At 38.8% G+C, this 10,487-nt stretch overlaps 1 protein-coding gene across 1 annotated transcript in view; it reads left to right on the top strand.

Moving 5' to 3' along the window:
- The first annotated feature begins 2,047 nt into the window (after positions 1–2,047).
- LOC119658570 (protein eyes shut) overlaps positions 2,048–10,487 on the top strand; it is a 230,622-nt gene continuing 222,182 nt past the window's right edge. Inside the window, exon 1 of the mRNA XM_038066021.1 lies at positions 2,048–2,563. The gene's annotated coding sequence lies outside the window, so the exon portion shown is untranslated. The remainder of the gene's footprint in view (positions 2,564–10,487) is intronic.

The following is a 10,487-nucleotide window of genomic DNA, read 5'->3' as shown; positions in this document are numbered from 1 at the left end:
GCAACTTGCTTTTCTTATTCATTTGACTGGACTCATTATAATTTTTGTCTTTTTGTTGGTTGTTTACTACTCCCTTTATTTTAATTGGATAAACAGTGCCATTAAACACAAAAAAAGGTTACCATCAACATACTTCTTGTAGCATATTCAGAGGCTGCGCCCTTTTTGACGATGGGGATGGGCTGTAAGTCAACGCACCTTTTTAGAGTGCTCTAAAAATTATAGTCGGGAATCATTTGGCTCATTACACTACCCAAATTGCCGTGATTTTGGGAAACACAAAACATTCAAGTGGCAATAACTAACCAGTTAAAGGTTATTATATTCCACTGTTCGGATTTTAACGGTGCTATGAAGTTTGGAATATTGAGATCGACAAGTGAAACAAATCAGTCTTGTCACTTTGTTTGCGCACCTCGTGTTGTTCTCGAAAGGATTGCTTCGGAACTTCACTTCGTTTCCATGGAAGATGCAAGTTATGCAAAAAACTCCGTTTTGGGCTATTTTGAAAATCGGAAATAGATTCGAAACAGGTGTGGAAGTTGAAAGAGCAAAAACAGATTTAGAACCATAAGTTAAAATTTTACACTTTTCAAAAATATACACAAATTTCTGAACAGGTTGAAATAAATACAAGTCGAAAACGGGAAGTTCAGCGCTTCAGGTATGAGATGTTACGTGTATTCCTAATGTAAGAATGTTAAGATGCGCGACTGCTCTACTTGAATGAAGCTCAAAAACGAATATGCATTTAGAATGACACACTATTCAGTTTAGATTGATATTTGAATTTTATGTCCGCAAATTTACACAAATCGAGCAACTTTCTTCAACTATAAATTTGTTAATAATGATACGATTCCCACTAAATTTTCCACGATGATTCATCATACCATCTATATCACTGCATCATTTTAAAATTGTAAAATCAACTAAAGAGGGTGTCACGCCTAGATACATGTAGAAGGAACTTCAGGATATTTTCAGATTTTTGGCTTGGATAGGTTCTGAGAATGGACCCGTGGTTCATAACGGATACCCCTATATTCCCTTTTCTTGTAAATAATGTCAAAACCTTCAGTGATATCGTAAAGTTGTTTCATTTGATACCCATCATGACTACATACGGCGAAAAAAATGTACACTCCCCTTTTGCATGAATGTCAACCTCTTTCCCTTTCCCCACTTAACCAGGATATCGTTAGAAAAAATAAATTGGAACAACCTTTTACTAATTATGGTATGCAAAATGTCTATTCCTTACTTCATAACATGGCGCATTCTCACGTTTGAAAAAAGGAAACTCGTGCTTATCGTTGAAAAACTAGCTCAGTTTGCATCACCATCTCCAAACGTGACCAGAATTGCAATCATCATATTATATGCACTAATGGTGTCATTAGTTACGCAATCGAATCATCGGCCACCAACAAACACTTGAACCTTACCTTAAAGATTCAGATTCGAATGCTTTCCAGGAATGCCTGTCAACGTGACTCTCCAACATTGGACTGGTTTTTTGCAGCTATTGGTTTTAATCATGATGTAACAATGACAGAACTTTAAGCGAGCATTCCAGCACTAAGTCAAATTGCCTTTGGCGGATTTGCAATGAATTGAAACCTTTAAGTAGCCTTTACCGGTAGTATAATCGCAAAATGAGCTCATTGGAATGCCAAGTGTGAACAAAGGAAATCAGTTATCATGCTTCCCATTGCATTAGCTATCAAAGCAAATGTTCTACATCTTCTTAATATGCCAACCATTAAGACATTGACGAAAGAAACCATTTGAATGTGTCCACAAGAACCTTCCTTCAAGCCCTTCAAATACCAAATGCTCTAATACCCCCTGCCTAACTCGATTCAAGAAACGAATCTGCCCTCAACCGTCACAATCAAACCGGCATTTTCATCACGCAGACTCACCACTGCTTATGTGGAACATAATTCTAACCCACCCCCAAGAATTTTCTATCAACCCTTCAGGAAAACCCCTCGTCCAAAAATCGTATGTTTGTTTGGACACCGGAGTCATTTCTATAGTAGAGCACGAGCTTCAGTTGGTTACGGTCGGAAAAATTTTCATATCCGCCGCGGTTCGGGAAAATCAGGGAGAATATACAGAAAGTACTTATTCTCACTGCTGGTCACTAGGAAAAGTTCCAACTGAAACTTGAAAAGTGGTTGAGCCAACATGTATGTGAATTCAAATTTCGCGCTTTATCGGGAGAAATGATAGTTCGAAACGGGAAGTAGGAAAAAGGTGGCTGAGGATGTGTAGCAGTGTCGATAAGTGAAATGGATAAGTGCGTGAATTAAGGATAATTCAATCCTTTGCCGGGGAAGGCCGATAAGTAGTTCTACGTGCCGTTATTAGTTGCAAATTTCGCGAAAGTTTACTGCCGATTAAGAAAGCTCAAAGTGAAAATACCAACAAAGTTTAAAACGCTGCCATTTAAACAAAAAGTAAATCTGGAATTATCTTGTGAATATATAAAGTTACAGTACACAGTTTTCAGTGAGGAGAGAGAGAGAGTGGATAAACCAAGAATACTCAAAAGGTGGGTGCATACTATTTTGTGCATTGTAAATTTGTCGACAGAATGTCCTTCTTATCTGCCTGCTTTCATCCACCCTAAACTGTCCTAAGAAATAGAGAAGGTTCTTCCAAGGATAATTCTCTTTGTCCACCAACTTAATTACAAGGACGTTGAATATCCTTCGGACTGGGCTGAGAGATTGTTAATTTCATTTCATTGCTTAGATGTCCTGCTGAGTTAGCAGGCACAAAGTTTAATGCTGAAAGGAAAATTTGGAATTGCCAGAGCCCCGCTGAGCGGTTTTTGAATTTTTATGATTTAGCGGTCACGGCTAATTAGGATCGAAAGCCAATTCAAATTTAGCCGAGGCGGGGAATTGCTGTTTTATTATAATTTGCTTGGAGCATAGATTTCCAGGGTTTCCTTATTTAAGGAAATAAGAGGAAATTTAATTGAAAGTACAGAGCGGTATCTTTGGATAGGAGGAAGAACAAGCGAATTATTTGTCTATTGAAGCAAATTTCATAAAACCTTAATTGAAAGTCATATTTCCTGGACTCCTGAATGCACACTCCTGCTTGCGTTGTTTCCCCCCAAATCTCAGCCAAGTAGAAATAATTAGTTGGAATTCAAATACGAAACGAGATGAATTCTGCAATACCAGCGAAATCTGTATTCAAGCAAGTTAACCCTATCATCACGAAAAACAAATACCAAGCTAATTCGACCTCATCAGGAAATTTTGCCGGTTGAATTGATTGATTTGTTTCAACCCCATTGTGAAACAATACTCCGTAGAGGATCAAGTTTGGTGGCTTCGTTTGCATTGAGAATGGGTATTGACTGAATCGTGGAAGCAGGAACCTAATTTGAATGCGGGCATGAATCCGAACACTACATATTCTCGAGTGGTTTCTGGCTGCACGTTCGTTCGCCATACGTTGATATTTCAAGGAGTGAAAGTTAACGAGCAATTGAGGCCAATGAATGGGCCAATATTCAGACTAGAATGGAATGTATGTCCCAGATACTGCGGCAGAATATTTTTTTAGGACTGAAAGGTGGGAGCAATCGTTGTTTATATTTCATTGTTAGCAATGGCATGGGACCAATTAAGTTAAGTGTGATAGAGGTTTTGTTGGAAAATGCGGAATGAATAGAATTTTTCCTCGCTCTATTTGGTGGAGGTACGTAAAATTGAACGTAATCCTTCAGATTATGCGTTGGCACGACAATACGAAAAATATTATGAGGACATGAGGTATGCATTTTGTCTGAAATGTCTTTGATTAAAATGGAAAATCTTTACAGGGAATTCAATCAGCTGGATTTAATGGACGTTCAACAATGGAGCGAACAATGAGCTTTTGAATGGGAATTTGAGTTTGCTAGAAAGGACACCACTCAGAATACTTCAATTGCTTGCCTCCCCATGGTGTGATTTGATGTAAAATCGCAGAGAGCAGGGACGTTTAGTTTTGATTTCATATAGATGGTATTTTAGATAGATCTGGAATGCAAAGAATTTTATGCTTAAAGTATTTCATTGCTATTCGCCGGATGATGATGGAAGGTTTTCATTTAGTTGCCTTAAGATTTTGGGGATTTTGTAGAAGTATTCAGGAAGGTCAAGGTATTTTGATGAATTCTTACCTACGGGGATTAAGTTTACTGCCCATAAAAGGATCACAAAAGGGGTGGCATCGATTAACTCCTATTCTATCGAAGTATACTCATACACTCCTCAAGTTTCTTTCCCTAGAAGATTATCAAAAGTGAGACCCAGTGCTTTATGAGATTTGAGCACTCTGACCATTTCGCTCTTTTAAAAAAATATACAAATTTTCTCCAAGAAAAAATATATACGGAGGTCTTCCATTTGATGTCGCTCTTGATAGTATCGAAGGAAAAATTTTAAAGTTGCATGTCGAGTTCCTATAAGTGCCACCCATGAAGTGCTTAGACGATTAGCTTCTTGGATGTGCTGAGATGTAAAACCCTTTTAACATGTGACATTTACATTGCAGTTTTTACTGATTGCAGTGGTAGTAGGTTGGGTTTGGTTGTATCAAAGAATTATAATTAGACTAATCTAAACAGCTAAGATACTCGAACCAATTTCAGGAAATTATTCTAAAAAATAGTAAATCTGAATATAATAATAATGACCATCGTTGGCATAACAATCCATATTTGATCAGGGCCTTGAAGTGTGTTAGAGCACTTCATTCAAGACCATAACGGTACACAACAGTACACTTTAGGAGACAATGTAGTTACCACTGCGGTTGCCCGTGACTATTACCCTGGTCACAGCTAAGTCGACTGGTATCCGATATCCAGTTACGATAACAAATCCCTCTGCCACCAGTGAGAGAATATCTAAAAGTTTTCAAAATGCACAATTCGAACCTACATCCTGCTCTCATCTTTGAAGAGGCCTTCCAATCCGTTAATTTCCTCATGAGCTTAATTTTCGGATGGCTCGAGTGGTTAGAGCGCTGGGCTGTCGTAGCGGAAGGTCACGGTTCAAATCTCACTGGGGGCAGAGGAATTTGTTATCGTGACGGGATGTCGGACACAAGTTGACTGAGCTGCGAATGAGAACCTGAGTCTAATCAGGGTCATAATCACGGGCGAGCGCAATGCTGACCACATTGCCTCCTACAGTGTACTGTAGTGTACCGTTACGTTCTTGAATGAAGAGCTCTAACACACTTTAAGGCCCTGATCCAATATGGATTGTTGCGCCAACGATTATTTTTATTATTAATTTCCAAATGTGTTTTGACTGTTTGGTGGTCTGCTTGGAAGTCGCTTGCACGTTGGATTCGAAATCCTTGCGACTGTGACAATAGTACTGGCGAATCCTTCCTGTATAGTGGGTCCTTCATTCTTCCTGCCTCGAATCTACTCTTAAGCTGATTGATAGGGCGAATTGAGGTTTTATAATTCAAAAATGAGGACTGATGATATTGTTCATGACATATGCAAGTCTTCACATGCTGTCTTACCTTTACCCTGCAAGCAACGTGACCGAAGTTGTTTGCCAGGTGCCTAGGGTTCCCCCAATCCCTGAGCAAAAAATTAACTTGGTTTTCGTGCTGAATATATCTTCTTCTTTTTCTTCAGCCTTTGTCCCGTTCACAAGCGGGGTCGGCTCATTGTGATCGGTTTCGCCATTTGACTTTATCGAACGCCTGATCTGGCTGCAATCTCGAGACTTTTAAATCCCCATTCAACGTATCAAGCCCCCGTGTTTCAGCCTGCCTTTTGGTCATTTACCATCGGCTTCGATGTTTACACCAAACTTGGCAAGTGAATTCTCGTTAGTGCGAATTACGTGACCATACCATCGAAGACTCTTGCAGTTTTTCCAGGATCAGTGCGACCCCATAACGATCGCGGATATCCTCATTTCGGATGTGATCAAAACGTGTCACGCCGCAAGACGCCGTTCATTGTCTTTTATTGTTAGCCAACACTCAGAACCATAGAGGGCGACAGGACGGCGACATTGCGACATTGTGGTAAATTTTAGATGTGACGTTCGTTGATACGTCCATCACAAAGAACAGCAGTTGTGAAACGCCACTCCATCCAGGTTGCGTTAATGCGTGAAGCAATTTCATAATGCATTTCTCCATTCGCTGATAGCGTTGATCCGAGGTATTGAAATCGCTCAGTTCTGGGCAGATCACTGCCGCTGAGAGTGATTGTGCCTGTTTCATGGGGATCGGTCGTCAAAAATTCAGTTTTGTTTAGATTCAATCTGAGATCGTGTTGCATGAGGCGATCTTTCCAATTTTGTTGGATATTTATACGGAAGCGAACCACGTCTGACAATCATTTTCAATACGCTGCTCCCAGGGCAAAGATGAGGCAATCATTATTTTCTGAAAAATTGGGTGTTTTGCCCTAAACGAGGAGTCCGTGAACCAATAAAGTGGAAGAAAATTCGTTCTCAATCCGCTCCATTCCGACATCAAGTAGTGCGGATTCAGGGTTTCCTCAATCCTTAAACAAATAATTGGTTTATAATGTATCTCTTTGCGAATTTACTGATTAATTCATTGGAAACCTCAGTGAATTCAAGTTCTGAATATTTGTTCGATCTGATGTTTGACTTCGTAGTGAATGTTGTTATGGCACTGAGGTGCTCCAATTCTGAGGTTTGTTAAATAACCCGATCGTTCGCACCAAGGTATTATCAATGCCACTTTGCTCGGTAATAGGTCTGATCTGGATGAAGGCGAGGGACTTTCAAATCACCATCCAGCACATCAAGCGCATTTCCTATTGACTTTGATGTTTAAATAAATCTTAGCTAGTAAGTTCTCGTCAGCACGTAAAATATGTCCATGTCATCGAAGACGCTTTTCTATAGCCACGCAGTTTCATATCGATCGCGGTTGTCCTCATTTTGAATGTGACCATGGCAGGTTGCGCTACTGGTCCGACGCGACGCACTGTTTGTTGTCTTTGATATTCGGTCAGCACTCAAAAGCATAGAGGACGACAGGGCGGACGATAATACGGTAAATTTGGTATTCGAGATGTATGTTGCTGAATCGTTCACAAAAAACGCCATGATCTCTATTTCATACAAGTTGCGCTGATTCAGTAAGTAATTTGACAACGCAGTTCATCATTGGTTGATAACATTGATCTGTGATATTTATATCGCTCAGTTCCGAGAAGGTCATCGTCATTGACAGGGTTTCATTGGGATCGATCGTCAAAAATTCGGTTTGATTCAAATACACCCTCAGACTGTGCTACATGATGCAATCATTCCACTTTTAGTTGTTTAACGTAATATGCGAACTCTGCTTCTGTTCACTGGCTAATCGAGATTCATGGCCTTCACTTTATTCAAGTCTGCAGGTCCATATTTAGTATGTGTATGCATTTCAGGTCTGGACTTATCCGGTCCCATTGTCCCATCAGGCACTGTTAAGTCTCTTCTGAAGGGTGAAGCTATAAGGGTTGACACAGTGGAATGGAAAAATATGAATTTCCATCTGTAGGCGAAAATTGTTATCTAACATACCGGGCCTTTAGGGTGGCATTTTTACTGGCTTTGAAGAACAGGGGTTTCAAATCCCTGGCTTTTAATAGAAGATTGTTCCTTAAGCTACTGCACGAATTCCACTGTTTTTACGTCGTTTTATCCCGCATGGGTATAGTTAAAAAAAACAAAAAATTAAATTCTTCTAGAAGACTGAAGAAGACTTTTTCTTTTCATACACCGATATTTCGAGGACCAATTGTTCTTTTCCTCAGTTGGTTTAAGTCTACTTTCCCATACACTGATATTTCGAGGACCAGTTGTTCCCTTCATCAGTGAGTTTTAGTAGACTAGAGGACAGACAACTAGTCCTCGAAATATTGGTATATGGAAAATAAAAGTTTTTTACGGCATTCTAGAAAAAATTAGCCTTTTTTTGGTTTTCTAAGAAAATCAAAATAAGCGACTGCTATATTTATTCAATGTTACTAAAAGTGGGTGGCAGTCACTCTTTTACTTTCTCAGACCTATGATGAAGATCTGCAAGTTTTTCTTTAATGAAAAGTGTATCCCTTTCCTAGTTCTGAGAGGTGTTCTGAGAGTCGTAAAAGCTTACGAATACTGCAGGCAAAGGGTCGGTAAATTTTTGTTTAGCAGATAGTACAAAGAGCCTAATAAAATATTTAAGTGCTTTGAATTGCGGCTACCAGACTTTGAAACTCATCTTACATGTTCGAATTTAAGTTTGATATAAAAATAGTTCAACAAATGCTCCTTGGTGTGCTTATTGACCAAGACATTCAATAGGGATAGATTAACTTATATTCGTAAGATCAAATAGAAGGGTACTACCAAAGTGTGATATAATTTCTTCCACTTCATCTTCGACATAATATTACATCTCTTTTGAATATATGTTCTACTTTGCAATCAGAAAATTGGAAGTTTAACCCTATGGTCCAAGAAAAGAATTAAAGAAAAATTCGCTACTACTCTAACTTAATACATAGTTTAATACCAGCGGAATATTCAGGTTTCGTTAATTACATATAACACTGTAATTCACACATAAAATTACCTGGCAGCAGGAACCCTAATGATAACATATGAAATTGCAAAAACTGACGCATTTTACTGGCTGATTGTGGGGTCATTCGAAAAACACTTTTTTGGAGAAGGCTTTATGGGAATTACATTTATAGTGAAACATCACCATAAACGTTTGCGCCGTTTATTGCTCATTTGACAGCCTTAAGCTAAACTGAACGTCTGGTATGACATGAATTGCTGGAGCTACTGGAAAGACTCCTCATTTGAGATACTGCTCTCCATTGAGGGAGGTTGTGATCTTCCTTGTTAATTTCTGACCTCCATTCTCCAAGAGTTTGAAGTTAGGGTCATCCGGAGCTCCACATCACGAAGTTTCATTCTGTTGGGTTTGAGAAAAATTCTAGCCACTATTGTTGAAAATCCAACTGTCAATGTCCCCTCGGTGGTATATATTGAAGCCTTCCTTGATATTTTATATATGGCTTTGTCTTCTGTACAAAGAGCTCTCCAGGTCATTCCTAAAGGCCTTCTTAATTGTCGCTTTATAAATTATTTCTGTTATCTTTCATCTTTACGAAAAATGGACTTAGCACTTTTGAACTAAGCCACGCGTGGGGGCAAACGCTTGATGCTCTCTTTGGCTTCATGTGAAATGAGGCTGACTTTTTGACAGATGTTGAAAATGTTCCATTGGCGGTTGGTGTTGCAATAGTTCAATTTGCGGATTTACAAAAAAGTGGAAATCAGAATCCGTCATCTTTGAGAATCAGAATCCATTACCGTTCCACTTTCCTATAGCAGACAGATGACGATAGATCTTTGAGGTGCGATTGTGCGCTGTTGATTCTGCAGCAAGGAATTTATGAAGGCATTTCAAATTTCGCTAGCAAAGCCGAATATAAAAATTAGACGAAGTATTCCCTGAATTAGTCTCATACAATCTACAAGGAATGGAATTATACTTCATTTTGAGTGCTATTTATAAGTACATGCTAGGGTCGCCCCTCTGACAAAATAAATCATACAAATAGAAGTCCAAAGTGGGTGTTGAGAAAACCTTACTGAATTATTCAAACATTACCAAGCCATAGGTGCAGTTAGAATTTATTCGATGTATAACAAATCATATGGAAAACATTGCAACCAATAACACATTCAGGATTCGTTTCCTGATTGTTGAATAAAAGACATCAACATCAATCATAACATGTGCCTACGTCCAGTTGTCGACCTGATGTATTTGAGATACCCTAAAAAAAATCCCTATGAGTAGATTTTTGTCAACCAAAAAAACTAAAAAATTAAGCCACAAAAAAATTGAGACTACAAGGGTCGATGTATATGTAGAACAAGGATTGGACTGCTAGGGAATGACTGGGTCGAGCACGACTATACTGAAGATTTGCAGAGCTTTTTTCACAGTTCTGCATCTCATCTGCATCTGCATTTAGAGGCAAATCTTGGATCTTCTGGTGAAACATCACATGGCTTTCCCGGAATTCACCAGTAAGAACTTTGTTTTCGTGGATGATGACGCAAAACCTTATACGGCTGCTTTCTCGGAATACAAGGAGCTGGACTCTTCGGGTATAAAGGTTTTCTGTTCATCTTGTCTGAGAAATTTCCAATGCATGTTCTTCCATTCGTATATAGCTTCAAATTCGAAATATGCCTCGATATGTGTATTTCCAAACTCCAAACCCACCGTTAATATGAATTCACTTTACGTGATGATATCATTTTTTGATCTTCTATAATTTTATTAGTAATAATTGGATTTCCTTCAAACTTTTCAAAATTGTGTAGTATATTATTACTTATAATGCTACTTGTACTTTTGACTCTAAGGGGGTTGCCGGGTAAATTTTTAAAATATGGAAATAT

This window comes from Hermetia illucens, chromosome 1 (genome assembly GCF_905115235.1).
Source record: "Hermetia illucens chromosome 1, iHerIll2.2.curated.20191125, whole genome shotgun sequence".
In the NCBI taxonomy this organism is placed as follows: domain Eukaryota; kingdom Metazoa; phylum Arthropoda; class Insecta; order Diptera; family Stratiomyidae; genus Hermetia; species Hermetia illucens.
Note: the sequence above shows the minus strand (reverse complement) of the source record. Positions and strands in the feature narration are given on the sequence as shown.